Raw genomic sequence first — 26,114 nt, 5'->3', positions numbered from 1 at the left:
ACTTATACGAATAGGCTAATTACACTGTAACTAGGACACCTTAAAAGAAAGTGTTACCGAATTTTCATTTTTGAGTGAACCATCCCTTTTATTTGTATGTACAGGATTTAAAACTTCAGTGAAGCTACTTAGGTGCAGATTGTTTTTGCACGATTGATATGAATCTTTGGTTGTGGCTTTACTTTTAAACACCATAGAGGATCGAAAACACAATGGCAGTATTTAATGTCAGACTGTTGCTTGTTTTGTACTCGTAGTCTAGACTGTAGTGTTCATGTAGTTATCATGGGAATACTGCTATAAATGGAAGTTGTGTTGCATTTGTCTAGCTCAGGAAAAAAAGTGCCGTGGAAAAGGACTCTAGAGGTCTCTTTGCCCGAAACAAAGCCAGCCTTCATATGTCTGTGACATTAATGTGAACAGTTTGTGTAAATGCACCGTTTTAGTGAGATTTATGTTATAGAGTTTCATTCTCTTTGGTACAGTGATAAGAAAGTGATTGCCTTGTATTGTATGCAATGCAAATAGTTTTTTTTTCTTTTGCTTAGATGTGAGCTTTATGCATTGACTGCATGTGGAACTAGTAGCAATAATATAAAGCATCTTCTATGAATCAAGATATATTGTGTTCTTTGAAGGTTTTTTTTTTTTTTTAACTGTGTACTAAGACACATACACACCCTGGGTCTTTCACTGATGTTTATGAACAGCCTGTCAAAGATTTTGGGAGTTTATATTAATTCCAAAAAGTTAATGCAAAGTCTTTTTTTGAGTCTTCACTTAGTTGTGCCTGATTCTATTGCACTTTTGTAATGGTGGTATTACACAGATATTACTATGTAATTATCATATAATTACATAGGTGCAGTTGTGTTTCCAGATTCTGAATATTACAAGAGACGCAGACTTACAAAGATGTACTGTATGCGCTAGGGATCATGGTGTCACAAGGAGAATCGCACTGTGGCAGAAGCAAAAAAAACATATGGTAAAAAAGTACAAAAACATATGGAAGAAAGTATCCATTTTTATATTGGTTGCCACAAGGAGAATCACAATGTGACCGAAGTGAAAAGCCAGAGTGTCTCTTCAAATCGTTTGAAGTAAACAGAAGTCCACAGACCAGATTCGTGACATTGTTAAGGTTGCAAATGTTTTAAATAAACCAGAGTCAAAGAGCATTTTAACATCAGTCTACGATTTTGGGAATAATAATAAAAAAAAATTATATTAACTTAACCCTCATTTTCTCATTACTTATTTAGCCTATGTTTTATATAAATGATTCAGAACAATAATTATAATTAAACCAGTAAGCACCACATAGGACAGATGAAATCAAAGCATATTTAAGGACCGCAACAGTTCAGATTTACTCCCTGGTTTTGAAATTAAATGCTCAACAAAGGAATTATGGTGTAGTTCAGGTGCCCTCATACTTTTAGCCATTTAGTGTATTTTTAAAGAGTACTGCATTGATATATAATGTAGTGTATTTAAGAGTTGGCAAGATTCAACTTTTAAGTAATTGGTAGAACATCAGACTGAAGAAAAGAAGGTTAGAAGGTCTTGACTTGCAGACTATTATACTTCAAATGAATTGAGAGGATTTCAGAGAGGCAGAACAGTCAATAATTGGCCCTCAATTGAATTAAGCAGGAGCTTAGAGTCACACACACACACACACACACACACACACACAATGCTTCTGTGCCCAGAGATGATTACAGAGTCTGATAGGATCACTTACTGCTCCTAGTCCGACCCACCCACATAGACACTCCATCATATTCTGTCATATAAAATGTACAGTGTAAGATGTGTAATTTTATTTCAAAACTTTGGACAGCTATGGTTATGTTTATATGCAACTGGTGATAGTGTCATCATGAATTGAAATGGATTGTGCTACGCTTACAAGTCATGGTTTTCTTGTCTGTACCATTAAACAGGCCTCTGCTATCAATGCTATTTCTATTGTAGTAATGTGTGGTGCAGCTAACTGGTCTGTAATGCATGGTTTTGTCACACTTTTATGATGCGCATTTATAGGTAAGCCATGAGTTGGATCATTAATGCTGTTTTTTTTGCTTCTTGAAACATTTGCTCAGAACAATTTAACAGATTTGTGATTTTGTTTTGTACTAAAACACATGCATACACTGGGTCTCTCAATGTTTTTTTTATTTACAGCCTGTCAAAAAGCAGGCTGGAACTATGTTTGCGAGTTTATATGAAGACCTTCATTGTAAAAAGACATCAGTATTATATCCAACTTTGTTTTAGTTGTCCCTGAAGGTGTTACACAGTTATTACTGTGTTATTACCATGTAATTACATAGGTGCAGTTATATTTCCCTTTTGAATGTTGCAATAAAAGAAGACAATAATATATTGTGGCTCACGATTTTAAGAAGGAGAATCACACCATGGCAGAAGCAGAAACCCAGAGTGTTGTTTCGAATTGTTAAATATGCAAATGTTGCAAATAAAAACAAGAGCATTAAATGTTAACAGTTAACAGCACTATGCAAATGTGGAAACTAAACGTACAAAAAAACAAACAAACATATGGATATAACCATTTTATGTCAAATTAACTCTCATTTTCATGGTGAACAATAACAGATGAGCCATGAGCTGGATCTGTAGTGGCATATTCTGTTTCTTAAAACATTTGCCTTGCTCAGTAATGAGGAAACAATATAAATCATACATTACACAATATTGGATCTGGCATGCAGGGTCCTTGCCATCCAACACACAAACTACAATGATGGTATCACAGACCGAAATGCACTTCAAGGCCAGTTTCGCACATACTGTGTGCGGCGTGAGCTTTCACACCGATAGTGTTTATGGTGCATCACAGAGATGGGGGTTTCTTTGGGGACTTTTATGTCCTAGGGGTTGATTTTTTCCCCCAGTAAAATTAACACATTTCAATGTTTTCTTTTTATTATATGAAGGTCACATTACAACTTTATATTGTGCCCTAATTATTTTTTACTTCTTTTTAAAAGTCTTATAGATTTATTGTGTCAGCTTTAAAATATGAGTTAATTAAAAAAAAAAAAAAAAATTATTATGACTCCCACAGTTGTGGCGCCATTTCTAACATCAAACATGTTTGCCCATAATAAATGAGTTTAATTAGTGGATTTGTTTACCAAGGACAAAAAGTGTAAATAAGAAAACTATAAATATGAGATATGATGTGAGAATAAAAACAAATAAAACCCCCCCCAAAAAAACATCACTTTGAACAGAATATTTTGTGCATAATTTTCAAGCTGTACTTTTATCAACGTATTCAGATAAATATGTAAAAAAAAAAAAAAAATGCATACATATATATGCATTTATATATATATATATATATATATATATATATAATTTATTTAGGATGCACAACATGGTGGCCATATAATTAATGTTGCTTTAATAGTTAGTAATAAATAAACAAACCTTTGTCGGCTCACTCAAATACAGTGCATATATACAGTCCATATATTTTTTCATGCAATTTTTCCTTATTTTTGGTAAATTCAGCTATTATTTTGTTTTATTATTATTTTGTAGACATCTCTTATGTGAAATTTAGAGCAGTGCTAAATAAATAAATAACATGAAGTTTTTTAAACCCCTTAAACATTTTTGAAATGATTAACATTTAGTAGATTTTGCATGGTGTAGTTTATGTAAACTTATAACCTCAAATGTTCGAAGCTGTTAGTGCGCAGATTGAACTAGACAACATGTGAAAAGTTCGTTTTAAGAGAGTGTGTTTTCAAAAAGTCCCCAAACTGAACATGACACGTGAACTCTGCGCTGAAACGCTATTGTCAGTTCCACTTCTAGCTGCTTACGCCGGCTGTGTGAATGCTTTAACCTGAGCTTCAGATTCGTGTCGCAGATGCAGTATGTGTGAAATAGGCCCAAGTCGACACCACATAACTCAAAGAGGCAACAAGCACAACACCACTGCAAATAACCCAGTAATTCACATGATTTATTAATGCCGCACTGCATGCAGAAACTCAGAGTTCCGCTGTACAAAATGTGCAAATCATAATTTAAGGACAGATTTGAAATTTGGGCTCCGCCATCTTCATCTTCTCACCTGTAGATTTCTGCTCTCGCCATTGGACTCTGGATGGAAAGTTCACATTGAGGTTTCATTATCGAGTGAGCCAAAGTCAAAGAGAGCCACGTTTCTGAAGATGTTGAGTCTGCGTTTGCTGAAGATGGAAGAAGAGAAGGAGGAATAAGGTGGAGAAACAAGGGAGAAAGAGCCCCCACTGATAAGATGTATTGATAGGCTCTAAATTAGAGCAGCTCACGACTGGGTGCTTCCTACAAATCAATCACACTTGAGAAAGAAAGAGACAGCATAAAGAGAGAAAGAAAGAAAGAAAAGAGTTAGTGCAAGAAGAGAGAGAGAGAGAGATAGACAGAACGAGAAGCCTGCTGTTTTTTAATTAGGGTGTGTGATTAACGTGATGTGTTGTTTTTTAGCTTCAGAATCACACAAAAGGGAAGTGATTACAAATCCCAGTTTTACCTCCAAAATTAATCACCCTCTACAATAAACACAGCTTCTCAAACTTTGAGAGCTCACTGCTGTGCGGTGTTAAATCCTAAACTTTCATGACAACCAAATTTGAGGATTCCATCTGTTGAAAGGCATAGAGAGAAGCCACATCGCGAAAAATGTATTGAAAATGACCCTGTTGTAATAACACAACCTGTTGTCACTTCTTACTTGGCCAACTATGTAGTTGTTGTCTTCTTCTTTAAATTCTGTCAGTATTTCTTCATGTCATATTAATACATTTTCGTCAGTTCTATTCATGGCTAAAATGGCATCTAATTTTAGTAGACAAAACAACAGTTTAGTTAATGAGATTTGCCAAATTAAACCAAATATTAATGTGTTTTATATATACATTTAATTAGTGCTGTCAAATCGATAAAAAGTTTGTTTACAATGAAATATACACATGTATGTGTGTATTTATTAGGACTATCAATCAATTAAAATGTTTAATCGTGATTAATCGCATGATTGTCAACTCACAACTAGCATTTTATCTTAAATTAATACTTTTCAAGGTTTTTAATACTCTAATCAACATGGGCATGGACAAATATGGATGCATTATGCATTATATGTTACTATTTGTGAAACCATAGTTAATACAGCGCATGAAGACTAACCAAAAGGTCATAGATGTTTTTCAAAGAACTTGACACATGAAAAAAAGAACATACCAGGTTCCCATTACTTCTCTTTCTTTGCACTGAGCAATTTACTGACACAAACCTGTTTACATTATTTGCAGGACAGGGCAGCTCACTTCTTCTGAACACGCAAAATGTACATTTATTATTTATTATCACATTTGTTTGCCTTTCTGTGCCCATACTGTATTTTAATGCAGCTAAATTCTCAATAAAACTGTTTTCATTGATATATTTGACTGTTTCTGTTGTCAGACAACCGAATTAATATGAAATAGTGACTGAAGAGCGACCCAGTAAGACTACATAACCAGCTCTCCCTTCCAAGATGTTAATCTGCACAAAAATCCTGATTTATAATCAAGCCGTCATCTGATAAAATCAAATAGGCTACAGATAAGATAAAGACAATAGCTGTGCTGTGATTTCGGCTATACTTGCATGTAAAATTAGAGAAGCAATATAATATGTGTTTTAACTGAAAGCGCTGCTCCTGTCAGACGCTCGCTGAACAGAGCAGACGCACACAGAGAGAGAGAGGTATGTGCGCGCGCTGGGAAAGCAAAACCTCGCGCTCGTGCGGAAGTACCGGCGAGTCTCAGAAACTAAATAAGGTTTGGGCAAACCCTAAAAAGATTTGTCGCTAGGCGCTTAAAAAAATAGTCGCTAAAAGGGTCTGAAAAGTCGCTAAGTTGGCAACACTGTCAGCATCTCCATCCATTTCTCCAGCTATGGGCTAGGCCACGGGTCAAACAGAAATTGTGCGCTGCGTAAATCGCGCGTTAATAAAATGAGTGCCGTTAAAATGAATTTGCGTTAACGTCTTAATTTTGACAGCCCTAGTATTTATATAAACATATAAATATACACAGTACACACAAATATATTATGTAAACAAAACCTTTTCTTTTGGAAGTAATTAATCGCGATTAATCAATTTGACAGCACTCATTTAAATCTTTTTAACCAAACGTGTAAAATCATTCTTTGTTGTGAAAACCTGATCTTGTGAAATATCATTATAATTGTACATTATTGAATTACAACATGGTAATTCTTAAGTATTTTACGATTCATACAATGTCATTCATAAGTACTTGCAGGATCTACTCATGCACATTTGTTTGAGTTTTAGTGTGTTTCACTAAATGTGAGTTTCACTTGACTCTATCATGTAATTTTAAGTGTACTTGTGCATTTTCACTACTGTAATGCAACACATTAGAGTTTATAAGTATTTTACGCTTTGGTAAATTGGTTGCGAATTTATACAGTCTCATTTAAAAGTATTTGTTGATGTGCGTATTGTACCAGACGTGGACTATCATAGTGTAGTTTTACCTACAAACTATATGTTTTCGTACGACTAAGATTGCACAAATTCATTTGAAACTGCCAACTCGTACAATAGGCTACTTGCGAACTGTCATGAAGTTGTGTTGTAGTAATACATTGGTGTAAACTCTTTATGTTTCATCATAGTTTGAGTTTTAGTGTGTCTAGCGCATTCACAATGTTACTTATACATGATTAGCATGTCATTTCAAGTTTACTTGCGCTTTTGCGTCATTTTGTGCATGTCCAAGCTTCCATGTTTATGCATTGTAAAATAATAATTAGTATTTTAATACAACGCAGTGTCATGGTAATTTGTAAGTATTTTATGATTCGTGCAGTGTCATTCGTAAGTATTTGTAGAATCTGCTCACGTCCCCCCGAGGCTTAGGTTTGGACATGGACTTTTCACCGTGAGATAAATTGTACATTTCTATCTGGCTTTTTTTTGAAAATTTGAAAAAAATTAAATAAAAATAAAACAATGTTAGTGCTTTGCTATTGTCCTGTGGTGTTATGAGGAAAACAAATGTATGTATTGATTACATATTTTATGCATTTATTCAGCTTCTCTTGAATCTACAAAACATAATTTTCCATTTTAACTCACCCACAGTTACAGTTATTGTTGAATCTGGTTTGTTCTGTACTTGTGGGGCTTTGAGCACAGAACAAAATTAAACAGTGACCACCGGAAATATATTTGATGAAAGTCAGTGATGAAGTTTATACATTAGTAGTGTAATCAAACACTTCAGCAAAGCCAAACTTCTTCAGAAAATTAACCACTGTGAGCTAATTAATGTTTCTGAGCTCAAAATGAAAATTATACTTCATCATCACTTCTACTTTCAGCTGCAGGAACAGCTGACTAAATGTGTTAAATTTAATACATAATCAATATATAAAACAGCTTTCTCCAGACAAAAACATATAGAATTACAAGCGTGGACACATTTTAGCCAGCAAAATGATCAGGATGTTTTGAAATTATGTTTCATGATGCCTTTTGTGTCATTGTATAGATAGCAGATGGTTCTCATTACAAACAATGGAATTACCAGTAAAAACATTCCTTTAAAAATGACGGTGCCTTTGGTGTCTACATGATCTTAGTGATATTTGATTCATTGGAAGTGAAAACCTGTAGGATAACAAATTAACACAGTGTACCCTGCTGTTAGCTGAGAGATGGATCGTGTTTCCAGCAGGAGATTTTCGGCTACCTTGAGACTTTCAGAGATTTCAATAGGCATTCTCAGCAGTTTGGAGAACGCTGCACTGTGGGAGACAGTGGGAAAGAATGAGAGATTTGAGGAGGCATTCGACAGAAGAAAGGAAGATAGTGGAGAATGTTCTGAAACGTCAGTAACAAATCCACCTACTGGGAAAGAGCTGGTTGTTTGTCCAGAAACAGATAAATCTATCAATCAATCTAATCTATCCTTTCTACTATTTGCAATAAGTAGTATACATAGCGATTTTAACATAGTGTAAATAGAATGTATAGCTATTTGCACTTAGTGTAAATAGCATATCGTCAAAACATACTGCTATTTTCACTTAGTGCAAATAGCCACTGCCTTATTTTAAATGTTCATGCTGCCTTGTTTCATGCTGACCATTTGCATTCATCCATCCACAGAATATTCTAGACATCCTGACTAACAAACTCATAAGAATTAAGTTTTTGATATATTGTACTTTATGTTTCCTCATGTCAGTCATGGAAATTTGTAACGGTTTTATTTTTCTGCAAATTAGTGGTCAATTAGTATACATTTGTATGATCTCATTTATGTGTTTTCATACAATCTTCATATGTAATAGATATATAAAAGATGAATATGAGACAAAACTACAGAATGTCACATTTTATTATTGGGCGATTCAACACATCGATGTTTTACCAGCTAAGAAGTTCAGCTCTTTTAGAGTTCATCCCTCTATCTGATGTGAGCATAAGTATTGGAACAGTTGCCTCACAGGTCTTTCTAAGTGATCAGCTGTGTCCTGTTGCATTAATTCTTCAGATATTAAAAGCAGGGAATGTGTCGTATCAGTTATATCCATTACTACTGCATTCTAAATCTTGCATTTGATGATGACACACACAAACCAGGATGAAGACGAGGGAGCTGACTTAGAGAAAAGCAAGTGATTTAGATGCTAAAAGAAGAGAGGAAGTCAATTAGAGCTCTAGCAAAAACAAAGGGCATGGAGAAATCAAGAGTTTGGAAACCACCAGCAACCAACAACGACCTGATTGGCTGAGAAAACAACAGTAGTTGATGACAGACAAATCATATGGACCATAAAAGACGTGTCTGTAAAATCACCAACAACTTCCAGAAAGCTGGGGTGATGCTCTGACAATCTACTGTCCTCAGGAGACTTTGACACAGAATTACAGATGCTACACAGCAAGATGCAAACCTCTGACCAGCACCAAAAACAGAAAGGCAAGATTAGAGTTTGCAAAAAAGCACAAAGGTGAGCCAGAAGAGTTTTGGAACTGTGTTTATGGACCGATGAGACAAAGATGAACCTTTATCTAAGTGATGGGAAAGCAAACATGTGGAGAAAAAAAGGAAACTGCAATGATCCCAAGCAGACAGCCTCATCTGTAAAGCATGGTGGAGGTGGTGTCATGGCATGGGCATGCATGCCTGCCTCTGGAACAGGCCCTCTCAACTTTACTGATGACTTAATGTATGATGACAGTAGCAGAATGAATTTGGAAGGGTATAAAACCATCTTGCCTACCAATATTCAAGAAAATGCCACCAGATTCATTGGGAAGTGCTTCATATTGCATCAGGACAATGACCCAAAACACCCTGCCAGTTCAGTCAAGGAATTTATAAGGGCAAAGAAATGGAAAGTCTTAGATTGCCCAAGTCAATCTCCAGATTTAAATCCGATTGAACATGAATTTCACCAGCTGAAGAGGAGAGTAAAGGCAGAAACTCCCCAAAACAAGCAACAATTGGAATTGGCTGCATTAAAGGCTGGGAAAAGTATTTCAAAGGATGAGACCAAGAGTCTGGTGATGTCTATGGGTCACAGACTCACTGCTGTGATTGTGTGCAAGGGATCTGCAACTAAATAACTGCTTTTAATCTTTTATATCTGCCTTATGTTCAACTGTCCCAATACTTATGCTCACATCAATGAGTGGGATGAACTCTAAAAGTGCTGTTCTTTTTATTTGGTAAAACATGTATGTGTTGAAACGGCTAATAATAAAATGTGACATTCTGTAGTTTTGTCTCATATTCATCTTTTAATCATATTTGCAAACGTCTTGACTCCACAGCCAACAGAGCAATTTTGTCTTTAATGTTTCAGTACTTATGGAGGGCACTGTAAAGTATATGGAGCTTTTTGCTTACCTTGCTAAACAATGGTATGTTTTCATATAAATCACGAATTCATACGAAATCACCCTTCCGTCAAACAGTTACATTTTCTCATCGATTGGGTTGAAATAAATGCATATGACATTTTTGGAATCCAAAAGAGTTACTAGTAAAATGTCCAGACTCTTGTTTTGTAAAGAACAGTGTGAGACTTTTGCTAAACCTCTTGCTTGAGTAAATGATGACAGAATGTTCATTTTTGGGTGAACTATCTTGTAAGCTTTTCTGGAGAGTTACATTTTGCTGCACCTGCACCTGTCTGTGGCTAAATATTGCTTTGCTTGGATTTCAGAGTGATCTGTTTCCCCAGTCTGTGGTGCCAGCACTCTTAAACATGATTTACTCTGTCACAGACAGCCTGTGCTCACATCTTCATTTCATTGAGTAGCCACCTGAGCCCATTCATTGTAGCACAGCCTGCATAACTCCATGAGAGGAGTCTACTGCACCTGTACGTTATTACAGCAATATCACTGTGTCATGCTTTTACTGTAGGGCAGAAAATGTATTTTTATTGTCTGCTGTTTTCCTTGCAGCTCTAGACTTGAGATACACAGACTAATAGACTTAGAATGTTTTGTGTTTTTCTGATGTGCTCTGATGTTTAATTGCAGGTTTTGGTATGATGGCAAATGTGATCTCTTTTGAAAATCTGCTGGGTTGTAGGTTTGTTTGGTAACACTTTAGTATAGGGACCAATTCTCACTAGTAACTAGTTGCTTATCAGCATGCCTAACATATTGGCTTTTTTGCACTTATAAAGCACACATTCTGCATTACCATATTCTACATCCCTAATCATACCTAAGCTTAACAACTACCTCACTAACTATTCATAAGCAGAGATTTGTTGTTCATCTTAAGGATGCATTGTATTAATGCTGTATTGCTGGTTCATTAACAAGTAAATTAAACCACAGACTATACAAATGTTTTCTGGAATTGAACTAGCAAGTGCACTGACATCTTATATAACTCCTTCCTGCGGGTGTTTATGAATCACCATTATTTTCCTGAAAATACAGCATTCATATTGTTTCTTTAGTATGTTGAGTAGGAATTGCTAACATTGAGCAATTGAGCAGAAACATGGAATTTCATGTGATTAATTAGCAAAATTTATAGAAATAGAAATCTATAAAAACAGACAGGTTAAATGCTAGTGCTGGCCTTCTTTTCTGCTCTGTAACTGCAGAGGTCAATCATTTTTACTGTATAGTTTATTAAAAGTGACATCACCATTAATACAACTTTACTCTGCTCAGCTGTGTCAATTCACATTTATTCACCTGTCCAAAAATGAACAAATCTGCAGTTTCAGCCATTCTTCACATGGCCAGACAGCTGATGAGTCAGGCACTTATTTACATTTTAGAAATGTATTTCTAACAAGTTTCAGGCCTCAAGGGTGCTCTGAAGACGAGTGGAGATACTAGCAGTGTTCTGATTATGATGCCTGTAAAAATGAATGATCAATATGTTTGGATGAGCAGGGCTTTGCTGGGCTGTAGGCAAGATCATGAAAATAGGTGAAGAAATTGTCAGAATATTAAAACATCCACAGAGCCATTACAGACTTGATGAGAGATTTCTTTAGAGGCGAAAGGAATACATTGTCCATATATATAAGATTGTCCAGAATACATAAAACATGGGCCTACACAGAATCTACCCAAAAAATATAAATATTTTAAATAACAGATCTTTGAAGATAGTTTGCAAATAATTGCTCATATTTTCAGTGTGTGATTTTTTTTTTGTGTATTTGTCTGAACTCTTTCCTGACATTATTCTTGAGAAAACAAGCCTTAACAAGCACTGTTTCTGTCATCTAAAAGCACTTTAAACACTAAATAGTAGGCACACAAAAAACAACAATTTTTTCAGCAAATATTTTTGGTTGCACATGTGTTTCAGTGCAACGTGAGTATATCAGTCTATAGATAATACTGTCATATAAGCAGAATACTACAATGCACCACACTGTCTATTGTTCTCTGATCAAACTTGGGATTTTCTTGCTGAATCCATGTGTTGTATGTATCCTATGTAAATTTATCTTTTTTATTATTATTATGTTAATATTTAATTATTATTATATTCTGACAATCTTCATTTATATTATATGGAGGCATCACTCTGCAGGACTCATATTTAAGGAGAAACAAAATATCTTATTGAACTACCTCTTGGGATCCTGATTAGCAGAATTTTGAAGAATCCCCCAGAGATTTAGAAATAATAATTGGACTCAGTAATTGGTGAGAAAATTATATCAACTTTTTTGGAGTGATATGCACATTCATGACCGGTTATTTTGTAAACAGACGCCAATTATACAAGTGCCAGTGTATAGCATTGCTACCGACAGTGTTATTTTCGCTTCTGTATTTCAGAGTTAATGGCGAGGACAGTCATACTGAAAAAAATTGAAAAAAAAAGAAAAAAAAAAAGGCTAGTTATGTGAAGGAATCATCTCTTAATTTTAGCCTGGTCTCATGAAAATGCGTATAAATAGTATGCCAAATAAAAACGGTATTGTGGTATTGATACGCAAAAAATGACTTTGGCGTGCACATGATACGCACATATTAAAATGTATTATACATATTATAATCACCAAGGACCACGATTTCAGTTAAAAATCTTCTTTACTGTTCTACTGAAGAAAAAACTCATATACATATTGGATGGCTTGAGGGTGAGTAAATTAACAGCAAATGTTCATTTTTGGGTGAACTATCCCTTTAAAATGAGTTTCTTCATCCATGGTTATATCTCAGTCTGTGAGTGTGTGACCTGCAGTGACCCTGGGATTTTCTCCAGTGTGTAAACTGATGCTCTACAGAACAATTTGATGTTTATTTGGTCCCCTTTAGGATTATACAAATTCATAACCATTTCTAAATAGATTTACCCCCTACTGTGAAAATGTAATATATAACGCACCCGCATTCAGCTCAGTAAGCATTTAGTGCTAGTGCTAATTTTCATAAATATCCCTCACTCTTTTCCATGCCGTTTCTGACTGTTGGCATTTATTTAACCACAACTTGATTTACAGGAATGTCAATGTGCCTTCACCCAGAATTCTCTCAGATGAAAATGTGAACCAATCACCCTCAGTGCTGCATTCATTACATCATCTCAGCTGTTATTTACCATGACAGGCTAATCGATCAGATCTTATTCTGAGTTTATTCCTCTCCAAAAAACCATTTAAACAGAAATCTTATAACTGCATCACTGACCTAAAGTCATTATTAAAGGCCGCCGTTAGTGAAAATGCTGAGAAATGAGAAATAGCTGCCCACTATAGTATGCAAAAGTTGCCATTTTCTTATAAACAGCGTATTTTCCATGTGTATGGATCCTTGTTTCCTGTATTTCAGTTAATTTACAAAAGTAAACAGTAAACAATGCAATATGAAGTATAATTAACCCATTCTTATGTGAAAATATTAACATTATATGAGGTGTTCATAAACTTCACAAATGTTTTTAGATAACTCATTTTATTTAGTTTCATTAGGGGTAAAACATTTAACTGTAGAACACTAAAACTTCAAGTGGACAAAACTGTGTGTATCTGTTTTGAATGTTTGTATTTATAGACTTTCACAACTAAGGATATTAAAAACTGTCACTCGAGTTTTGAAACTGTAAGTTATTTTTAGGGTGTAATGCTTTTATAGGCTTAATGGATTTTAATTACTTTTTAATTATTTACATTTTTGGCACAGTGCAACACTGGAAGAAGGGATGCTAACGTTCTTTCTGTCAGCATTGTGTTTCAGTTTAACTGGCACACACACACACATACATACACACACACACACACACACACACACACACACACTGTTTAGATGAACTGAGAACAGAAAGAGAAAAAGATTGACATGTCGGAAACATTGTCTTGGGATTTCATTGTATAGCGTGACAATACTTCTGCCCTGGAAGAGGGGTGTCTGAAGGTCCACTGTTGTCTTCTACAAAGTAAGTGATTCTTTTGTGGTGACCCAACCTCTCCTCTATCAGTTCATTGTAACTGAGATGTTGTAAGTGATAGTTTGTCCTTGTCAGTGTTTTCTAGTTACCTCCATCTTTGCGACTTGAACTACACCAAATTCCCTTTCATTCGGTTCACTTCGTAGCCATCTTGGTAACAGCCTGCAGTGTCATGCAAGAGTCGATCCCCCTTTCTCAGTGCCTGATTAAAATGTGCTATGCTTTCAACCTCACTAAGATTTTTTTTTTTATATTTTTCATTTTTTGTATTAATAATAAATAATACAAATAATCAATGTATTTAGATTTTTCCATCATACACCACATTTATTTATTTATTTATTTATTTATCATAATTATTATTATTTTTTTAATTTAATTAAAGGGGTCATATGATGGGGTCATTATTTTCCACATACCGTATATTATTGTTGCGCCTCTCTGCCCCGCCTTTCTGAAACGCGTCGATTTATACAAAGCTCATCGTTCTGAAAAGCGAGGTGTGCTCTGATTGGCCAGCTATCCAGTGCGTTGTGACTGGCCGAATACCTCAAGCATGTGACGGAAATGTTACAACCCTTATCATATTTGGAAACATACAGCGTCTCCACGACACTGCGGTGGCGGCAACAATACTACAGTGAGAATAAAAGTTAGGCTACACCTTCTTTCTTTGCGTAAACATTTGGGCTGTGTTATGCAAATCTTCCCACACAGTGGATGTGGGGGCGTGTTTAAATGAGGCGTTGTAGGAAGGCGTGGACATTTCTTAAATTTTATAAAGAATATCTCTTTGGGTTTGAGACTTTAGTCTTTGCTACTTTACGGATCTTGTATATGCACGAACAGCTTGTAACACTCCAAAGACAAAGGAAAACTTTGAAATTGCATCATATAACTAAACATTAAATGTATCGTATTAACAACAATGAATGATCAAAAGTTTTTTTTTATTTTTTCATCAAATATTCAATTTTTGCTTAGTTTCTCAACCTTCATCATAAAATGACAATTGAACTTTGTTTGGTTGAGCATGTCTTTAGAAAATTATTTGACCTGTATTACACTGTTAACTGTTGTATTAAGTTATATAATTCGTAATAGCAGGACCTCTGAAACTATAATATGTCCCCAAAAATATGCCTACATTTAAAAATTCCCACCATACTCAGAGCACACGCGTGATTTTCTTGGGGCATCAGCAGATTGCATGAAAACATATAAAGAAGATTGTGGAAAATCATACAAATTAGCCCCCAATTCGCCAAAATATTAAATAGTTATAAATTATCATGAGATCGTTATTTCCCCGGTAACGCTGTACACAAAGCAGCACTGCGCTCACAAACGCAGCTTTTATTATGATATGGAAATGAAATCGACCAATCACCGCAGATTAGTGTCACGCAAAGGAGGGGTTTGGAAAAATGTCGTCTCGCTCAGCCAGACCTTCAGACTGACGGCTGAAGGTCTGGAATCCATGGCAGCTTTTATTGGCCAAGGCCCGCCCATGAGGTCGTTTGACCAAACATCCAATAATTTTCTGCTGCAGACTTTCAATATTTCACATTCTTTTGAAAATCCAGCGTTTAGTTGATCCTGATAAGCACACGTCATCAGTTGTAAACATGACGGCTTTCTTCTTTCGTGAGGGGGTTTGGCGTCACGGCATCTTTGTTTCCAGGCGGAACGTTAAAGAACATGACACACACGTCTCCCGGAAATATAATTCAACCAATCCGCTGATGACTTCGAAACTCCTGAAGTGTTTCCACTTTTGTGTGCCATATGCATCAGACGTTCAGCCAGCACTCCGTGGTCGTGACATCTGAGGATGAGACTAGTAAAAATTAATCGTTGAGCGAATCGTTTGGGAGTCGTTGATCAAATAAGTGTTGAAATAAAATGAAAGTGTTTTTTGACCTTGCATGCATGTCAACCTGTTGTTGGGTACTCCCAAAACCAAAATATGAACTTTTCATTACCCACAATAGGGGCACTTAAATTTTTCTACAAGTGGTCTGTTTGCTAATAAAGATAAAGTGTCCCACTAATAACCACAAGAGCTTTTCCAATTTCATAGTCAGCCACAATTGTGTCATGTTGTTTTCTCTCTTGGTAATTTGAAGGTTCCACTCAGGAAGGTTTTGGAATTCTCAGGTGTTCCTTCAGAAAGCGGCGCTGTTATCTGTTATCCAGCGGAACACAGTCAGAGGGCCACGGCATGAAGCCGATACAGGAATTAGAGGAATCATTTCAGAACACTTGCTGTATAATCGGAGATCTCTTGCTCGCTCACTCTGCTCTGCAATTTGAAACTTGCTGTCATGGGCATTAGAGCAGACTTCAATCCATCCTGCGCTGGCGCTCAAAGAGCCGGGCAGACTGGAGGAAATTGATCAGCACTGTAGTTAAGATTGGGAGGTAAATATAGCAGTGTGTTGGAACGCTACACCAGGAGATAAGAGTCTGAGTGCTGTGTGATGCTACCTGATGTTACAAGCTTTATTTTGGAGTCACGAGGACACACACACACACACACACACACACACACACACACACACACACTGACAACTAATACATTGATCGTGTAGTTGCTCAGCACACTGTACATGTGTCTTTGCATGGATCCAGCTGTCACTCAAGGGCATTGCTTGACACAAACGGCATCCGGGGTTTAGGCTATTAGTATCATATCATAATGCAAGGATACCTATGAGATAAATAATGCATAACAGATTTTTTAAAAGCGGTTATCAATATATAAACTATATACCTTTCAGTTGTTAGGGTCGGTCAGATTTAAAAAAATATATTTTTGAACAAAGTTTCTTATGCTTACCAAGGATGCATTTATGTCATCATAAATACAGTAAAAACAGTAATTATGGGAAACATCATTAAAATTGGAAGTAATCATTTTAATAATTGTAATTTTTAGCATCACTCAGTATCTCCAGTCTTCAGTGTCACATGATCCTTCAGAAATCATTCTAATATGCTGATTTGCAGCTCAAGAAATATTTCTAATTATTATCAATGTGGAAAACAGTTATGCTATGCATTTTTTGATTGACTGAAACGGTGATTTTTAATTTGTACATTTTTTATTTTAGGATACCATGCAGTGTTATTTTAGTTATAAAGCAATGCAGCTTTTATTAATATTTTGAATTAGCTTCTATTTTATGCTTTCAGCTTTCATTTTAATTTTAATTAAATGTATAGTAATTTTATGATGTGCTTTGATTTTTTAAATATTAATATTTAGTTTTATTTTATTTTATTTTCAGTTTTAGTTTTTATTTATTTTATTTCTACACAAAAAAAATCATGATGGATGGATGGATGGAAAACATTGCAGAGATTAATTTTTGAGATGAACAACAAGATTTCTCAACATGTTGGATGGGGAAAAATATTTCATATTTATTACAAATATTTGTAGTAAAAAAAAAAAAAAAAAAAAGATAACTGACAGTAATATTCCCTATAAAGTAGAAGTGCCCTTACACAAAGAAAATATATTTCCTTATACAGCACATTAATGATCAATATATTAAATTATTTATTGCATATTGAAAATATACTGAATAATATATTGTTACAATACATTACAAAATATTGCATAGGGAATTATATTGAAAAATATGTGACAGTATATTTACTTGTATGTTACTGTAGGTAATAATATATTAAATCATATACTTCATAATATATAGATATTTTCAAACATATGTGTAGTATATATATATATATATCCCATTTTGCTTGGTGCGTTTAGGTCACTTTTTTTTCTGGCTAACTTGGATTTAAAACAAGGTTAATCTTTTCCGTAATGATGAAATACATTTCTCATAGACATTTCAGCTTAAACAACAGCTCATATTTCACTTGGACAAACTGATCAGTCCCTGGTCAAGTCGACCTCAGTCTTCAGTGGTTTGACTTTGCTGAAGGAGTAAATAAAGTTTCAGATATGAGATTCCACAGGCCTGAGGACAGGTCTGCTGTTGGGAATCAGACCTTAACTGTATCCGCAGAGAAAAACTATTATAGGTCATTATGCCCTGAAAGAATATGATGACAGAACGTACTGCTAGCTCATCTAGTATACACGTGTGTGTGTGTGTGTGTGTGTTATAACAGATGGTGAGCAATGTGTTTAGAGACACTCTAAATTTCAGCAGTGAAAATAAAGTCCAGCTGCGGAACGCAGAGCAACGCGGCAATCACAGAGCATCGTCTCACACTGTCTCATACACCAAAGCTTCCTCAGTTCTTAATCCCTTTTCACATGCAATTAAAATCTCTCTCTCTCTCTCTCTCTCCCTCTCTCTCTTTCTCTCACACACAGCTTGTGCTTTGAAATGAGATCACAGGGTGGCTTGTTCAACAGAGGTTTGTGCAGAAGTGTCACTCATGACAGCGTGATCCACTAATGGGTTTCAATTTTTTGTTACACCCCACCACCTCTGAAACTAGAACAAACTTTTTTTTTTTTACCCTGCATGAACATCATTCGATTGTCTGTCAGTATCGTTGACCACCTAATAATACTGAGTAATAGAAATAAAATAAAATGTATATGTATTCATGTAACAGATGCTTTTGCCCAAAGCAACTTAATATGAGGAAAAACAAGCAATTTAACCAAGAAGAGATGTTAAAAATCTTTTATTGAAACTGATGTGGAAAAAAACCAATAACTTGTTTATACAATAAACTTTTTTTTCAGCTTTATGCTTTTTTTTTTTTTTTAAGGAAAAACACACAGGGAAAGTTTACCCAGGAAAATCCTGACTTATTAATTTTTTTTTAACCCTCATGTCTTACCAAATTTTGATGCAATTGAAATCTGAAATTTCTCATTGTTTTTTTTGCTTCATATTTACTCACTCTCAGCTCATCCAATACGTAGATGTTTCTTCATCAGAACAGATTTGGAGAAATTTAGCATTTCATCACTTATTCACCAATGTATCCTCTGTAGTGAATGGGTGCCGTCAGAATGAGAGCCCAAACAGCTGATAATAATCCACAAGTACACCACTCCACTCCATCAGTCTTGTGACAAAAAAAAAAAAAAAAAACCCATTGAGGCATTTAAACTTTGGACTCCTGATGGCACCCATTCACTATAGAGGATCCACTGGTGAGCAAGTGATGTAATGCTAAATTTCTCGAAGCTCATCTACATCTGAAGGTGTACATTTTCAGCAACTTTCATTTTTGGTGAACTATTCCTTTGTTACACTCTTCATTGTATTAAAATTGTATTTACTAAATAAAAGCAATACTGCTTTATAGGTACAAAAATAAAGGAATTGTTGACCCTAAAATATAAATTCCATCATCATTTACATAACCATATGTTGCCAAAAAAAAGTGCATTCCTAGAGTTGGGCACTTTTAATCGCATATTTACATGTGATTTCTTACATTATATAGCAGAAAAGAGAATGTTAATAGGCATGTGATGTGATCATCTAAACTTTTAGTAGTTAGTAAGTGATACAGAAGGATTTTAATTTGAGGTTACCAGTCAATTACATAATCATCCCACTGTGATTGGCTGAAGATGCTCTGACTGAATCATTGACATGTATTTGATATGCATTTAGTTAAAATTACATTTCAGACTTTCAGAGAGGGAAGTGTTAAATTGGAAGTGGCACACAACTGGCTCATGTTTCTTGGTCTATCTGTCATTCTGTCAGTTATCTGCCTCTCGCTCTCTTTCACTCCCTCATCTATATATATTACTGGAGCGTTAGAAGCCAACTTCTGGTGAGACTTCATTAACAAACAAATAGAGCTGTAAGGGAAGATCTGTTGGAGAAAAAAACAGCAAAATTGATGTGAAACGGAAGCAAGTGTAATATTCTGGATCCATTGTACTGCTGCTGTTGTGAATGTGTGGTCAGATTTGTCCCATTTTCATGTATCTAGTCTTTTTACTAACAGCATAACACATCACCAATAGAAATAATAGTTATTAGAAGTATTAACAGTAGTTATTTGTGTATAAGTGTTTTATTTTTTTACATTTGCAATTGAAATGTACCAAATTAATATAACAGCATCTGTTACATTGAGTGACAACATCTAAAATAACTTTTGCAATATTGAATTTATGGGATTAATAGGTTCATTATGTGGTTATTCTATTTAATCAACGGCAATAGCTAAATATTACAGTAAATGGCATTACATTTATTCACCACATTTATACAATTGGACATTATTTCAACAATTTATACATTATTTCAGTCTTTTCTATGTAATTTGTGGTATCATATTCATGTGGAGCATTTAAAAGGGATATGTAGATCGGGTGGGGGGGTGGAGGAAATATTATATTTCAATGTTTTTGAATTTGAAAAAAATAAAAGGTGGAAAGTAAAAAAATAAATAAACAAAATAAATACATATACGTATATATTACTTCCCACCTTATATATATATATATATATTTTGTTTATATTCAAATTTAATTTCACAGTGTGATATTAAAAAATAATTATTTTAGGAATTATTTTAGAATTATTCTTAAGCCTAATATTTAAAACCCAGGCTTCATGTCAAATGAACAAAAATCTCATAATTTAATCATTATTTTATAACTTGAATATAATATTTATAACTTTTAATCATTCGTTACATTAATTTGTTTTATAATATTTAAATAATATAAATAATATTTTTTAATTATATATGTTAAATATATACATTCAATATATACAATATTAAAACAATAATAATCAATTATTATTATTATTATGGTTTGGTGAGAACCATAACAGGCATATCCATAAAATGTTCATATTATATGCTTCATCATACATCCAAATGGACAAAAATGTAAATAAGAACTAAAGTCTTTTTAAATTTCTGAGATCAGGATAGCAATGCAGGAAAATATTTGGGCAATGATATGCACATAGACAAGAAGACACTGTTTGACAGATATGTAAAGCAACCAAGTGTCTTAATAAATACCTAAAAATGCAAAAAGTCTTTATGTGAGAGAACGGTTTAGAAGTACAGCTCATTAACTCAGTATAAAATCAGCAGAAGTCAATGGAACGTCCCCATCAAACAAATGTGTGTGTTGTGGTAAAGTGAATATGCGTCTATGACAATCTGTGTGTTTAATGGACTCTGCTCTAATGGTGTTTATACAGCACTGCTTTAATGCCTCCAGCTGCTTTGTGTTGTGCATCTAGCAGATGTGTCTGTGTGTGTTTATGGGTATGCGTTTGCTAGAATTGTACGATACAGCATGTTTATACATATGTGAAATTACTGTACATGTGCATTTTGTTAGCACAGATGCGTGTGTTTTGTTCATTTAAAGGGTTTGTGGTTCAATTTTACAGCCTTTACCGACAGATGTTTTCTTTACGAAATGACTCAAAACAAACTGGATCATGTCATGTGTGAGCGAATTGAATGAACGAGACATCTTGTGAACAAACCAGAGTGTGTAACCGCTTAACTACCACAGTTTGATAAAATTAACTAGCTAAAATTAACATATTTCTTTTCTGAACTATTTTGGTTCAGCAATATAGAATTGCTGTTGATGTCACATACTGTAGATAGAGGAGTGATAATGTCTATTACTTAACTGGTTTGAGATCAAGTTAATGTCAGATTATTGCTGTACGTGAAAATGATTTTGTTATGTGAAAATGCATAACATAAAGCTCATGTTGAGTGTTTAATTATGTTTACATATATGCAAAATTATATTCATGCCTCATATCATATTATATGATATTGTATCTTATATTATAGAATAGTATATCCTGTTGTTTTATATATATAATATATAGTCATCTGCTATTCATCCGGCACTGGCATACAGCATGCGGGTTTGGCAGAGGTGGTACCGGGTTTAAGACGGCACACAAGACATGGCCCAGATGTCAAATGTAGATATGTGGGCCACATAAGTATTACCGATCTTGACCCACATTTAAAATCCATTTAAAATATTTTTGACTAAAATCCCAATGTTTTCCCATACATAAAGTTAATATATTCACATATATGTGAAACACTGTTAAATATATTGAAATACATTTTGAAAATATCATTTTGAAAATGCATAACATAAAGCTCACATGTTTAATTATGTTTGTTTACGTGTGAAATTATATTCATGCCTCATATGATATTATATCTTATTTTATAGAAAAGTATATCCTGTTCGTTTTATATACAACTGACTTCAAACAATGTTTTGCATTCACTGCTTCATATTCTCATTCAATTTACAGTTTGATGTAGGCCTATATCTACTTAAACAATACATGATGAAGTTTCAGGACATTTTATTTGACTTTTATGTACTATTTATTTAAGTGCGTAACTTTGGCGTTAACTCACTCAGCTGACAAGTAGCGAGAGTCTGTCTCTCTGCTGTTTTCACTGCTTTCAGGAAAGTTTAGTCCCTAAAGTTACACAAATAATGCATACAATCGTTTCTGACACTTTCTTACATGTAATTGACACGTTTTGTTGAATCTTTACTTTACAGGAATGGTTAATGTCTTCAAAAAGACCGTTAGCATCACAACCGTTAACTAGCTATAGAGGCTAACTCTTAGAGGTAAGCTAACTATAGATTTGAGCTCTTATTAATGAACGTTTGAGCTTTTAAGCACATTTTATGTGTAGATGAGCGGCTTTGATAGTTTTGTAAATGTTTTGCTGGTACTTTGTCAAAAGACTTTAAGTCACTATAAGCTAATTAATTTAACCTAAAAGTCTGCACTGTGGGATCAATCGGTGACGTCACTTACATGGGCTAAAACTATTTCAAACACGTTTTTAACTTTCATTGCAAACAAATATTGATAAATTGTACCCCAGACAGCAACATAGTGTTGGCCCAGATCTGGCACACATCTGGCCTGTGTGGAATCCATGCAAAAGACAGATGATAATAAAAAAGTTCTTTGAAATTAAAATGTATAATGGTAAGACAGAACCAGAGTACTGTGAACGTACCTCACTTAAAATTGTAACAGTCTGTATGCATATTATTTTCTAAATTTTAAATGTAGTGAAGTTTTTGTTCAAGTAGACTTAGTGAGCCTTAAAAGTACTTAAAACTTAAAATCTTATTTGCACTCTTGAAGACTGTTCACCAAAGACTAAATTTCAGTCCGGCAAAATTTTATGCACACTTTACCACAGGCCAAAATGAGCGTTGTGAATATAAGAGCCTCACATGACATTGTTTGTTTGAATTGTATTTCAGGGCAGTTCGTGAAGACAGATAACCTGGACAGAAGTCAGTTCCAGATCCAGCCTCCACACCAGACTTCTCACTCACAAAGATTGCTGTCTACTAGATATTATATGTACTCTTCAGACTTAGGGGCATGCAGATATTATTCAGGGACATGATCACTTGAATATTGCAAAAATAGAGAAAGTACCTTATTTAAGAATTTTATGTTAATATATATATATATATATATATATATATATATATATATATATATATATATATATATATATATATATATATAATTTTTTTTTTTTTTACACGGTTTTGTTTTGTTTTCCAAAGCATCTAAAAGCCAGTTCACACTGCCATACCCCAACAGGGTGAACACACTGATCAAGCATGTTTTTTTATTATTATTTGTTTTATAGTTTTTGTGGAAGTGTGAATGGACCATAATGCTGTATGTTAAGTGTAAGATTCATTCAACTTTGTTTGCTGATTAAACATGATTAAATATCTGTTCAGAATATTGTCGTTGTTGTGACTATTCATCTGGGAGGGTGTGTATCAAGTGGCTTGGTTATGGTTTTGTTGAGGATGACATGTGGAATCCATCTGGTCCAGCGTATAGGGCCAGCTATGGTAATACAGGTAGGGTCATACAGGACCTCATAGAAATTTTTCTCTGTCTGGATTCCAGACAAGGGCCACACATAACTGGCCCAAGTCTCAGCCAAGTTAATTACCCATAACTGGCCCTGAATTGGGCCAGTTATGGCCCATGTGTGGCCCTTGTCTGGAATCCAGACCTGGTCCACACTAGGACCGTAATTCATTGCGGTATGTGGGCCAAGCAAAAGCTGATCGTGTGGGCCAGAGCTGGGCCAGAGAAAAATTGCTATGAAGGTGTTGGATGCAGGGATATCAAGTCTGTATTTTTTTTCACGCAATTGGACTACTTTTAAATCGTTGCCGTGCAGGGTTGATTTTCCCCTGTGGGTTAAAGGTTTGAAATATTGCACAAATTACATTTGACTGAAATGCTTGCATTGAAACATTTTTAATTCTACCTATGATAAAACTGCTCTAACTGCTTTGTGAAGGAGGGCCAATGATAGGAAGCCTTTGAGCTGTGTTTATGATCAAAGTGCATAACAGTGACTGTAAAATATGTATTTTAGTTATCGAAATGACATTTTGAGTCTTGATAGTTGGAATATGGTCATTGCGCTGCTTTGGGCTGTTTTAACTGCCATGGGCTAGTTTTGTCATGCAGACCTGGCAACCCTGGCTGTACGTATTCAGTTTAGAATTATAGCGTATGTTTTCCAACTAAACTAAATGATTTTTATTTCTCTAAAAAAGGCAATATGACAGTGGGGGAGGTGCCGCTGGGGCAAGTAATGTAATCGGTGTATGTCCAAACACTGTGTAGCACCGATTACAGCAGTAAGCCTATAGTGCTTATGTAACTTCATTCTTGTTATGCGCCAAATCGCGGGACGACGGGACCTGCACAAACATTTTTTGCTCCCGAGATATTAGTGTCTAAATCTGCCCTAAATCTGAAAGCCACTGAAAAATCTGAGGCCTTCCTGAACTATGATGTTAACAACAAGTTGCAACCATAGTTGGCTAACTATACTTTTAAGAAATGCACCACTAAACAAGAATCTGCTGGCTGACAGTGACTGAACAAAACCCATTTCAGTATCGCACCAGAATGAATATTTTCCAGAATTAATCTCTGGTATATCAAGGCCCAAAGCAGATTATTATTATTTTTTCCTACTGTGAATTTAAGTTCAGTCTGCAAAAACATAAAATGTTTCTACTATATTTTTTTTATGATAAAGTTCTGTCAACCACAAATGCTGGTAAATTTCACACTTTTTCTTTTTTCATAGATCAAGAGCTGTACTTCCAACCACACAACTTTACAATGTTTGTTGGAAATAGAAATTCACTAAGATCAAAATCACGGTCACTGGTATATTATAAAGGTCCAAAACATATCTAGAACATTATTTAAGGAAATATTCTGTGACTTCTTTGGTTGCCAGTCATCATATTTTCACACTTTTTTTTTACGATAAAGAAACTATGCTTCTAACCACAGGTTGAGAGCTGTACTTACACCCACAACTTTATGATGCTGTTTGCTAATGTTTGTTTGAACTATTGTTTGGGAAACACCAAATCATTGAACTATATCGGTAAAGACAAAACTTGCAACCATAGTTGGCTAACAATTCTTTTGGGAAACACCCTTGAACGAGAATCTGCTGACTGACAGTCATTGAACAAAAGCCGTTTCAGTAATGAACCAGAACAAATGTTTCTGGTGAACTGAATTGAAAGATTATAAAGATTTACTGGAATCAAAATCACCATGACTGGTGCCATCTGCTTTATCCTTGCCTTGCACCATCTCCATCTGTTTCTGCTGCACTGGTGACCATGGCACTATAGTCACATTTCCTTTTCCAACTCGACAACCGCTGGGGACTCAATAGCCATGCCGCTTTTAACACCCTGTCTTTCCCACTAGGTGTGAAATTGACCACCATGGCTTGGCTGCAATTGCTTTGGCTTATTTCCGCTCTGTTTCCTTTCCGTGTCTTTCTCTTCTGCAGCTTCGATGCCCTCCGCTGCATCTGCGGCACGTCCTACCTGTCCCGCTATCCGCTCTCCTCCCTCTGGTCTCTGATCTTTGACTCTTCACATCGCATCTGACCCTCTGCCAGCTTCTAACCCGACCGTGAGGTTGTATCTGTGGGCAAGAGCAGTGACGGTTCCAGATCTCACTTCCTTTTGTCACTTGCTCCTCAGTACATATTCTGGTACACACGGTGACT

The 26,114-nt window shown here is 35.1% G+C and overlaps 1 protein-coding gene across 1 annotated transcript in view; it reads left to right on the top strand.

The window, feature by feature from the left end:
• Positions 1–26,114, top strand: part of LOC306879830 (exostosin-1-like) — a gene marked incomplete at both ends in the record, with an annotated part of 331,067 nt that overhangs the window by 1,374 nt on the left and 303,579 nt on the right. The gene's annotated exons all lie outside the window — the stretch shown is intronic.

This window comes from Barbus barbus, assembly GCF_936440315.1.
Source record: "Barbus barbus genome assembly, chromosome: 14".
Lineage (NCBI taxonomy): Eukaryota > Metazoa > Chordata > Actinopteri > Cypriniformes > Cyprinidae > Barbus > Barbus barbus.
The sequence above is the reverse complement of the archived record's forward strand: the minus strand, read 5'-3'. Positions and strand labels throughout refer to the sequence as shown.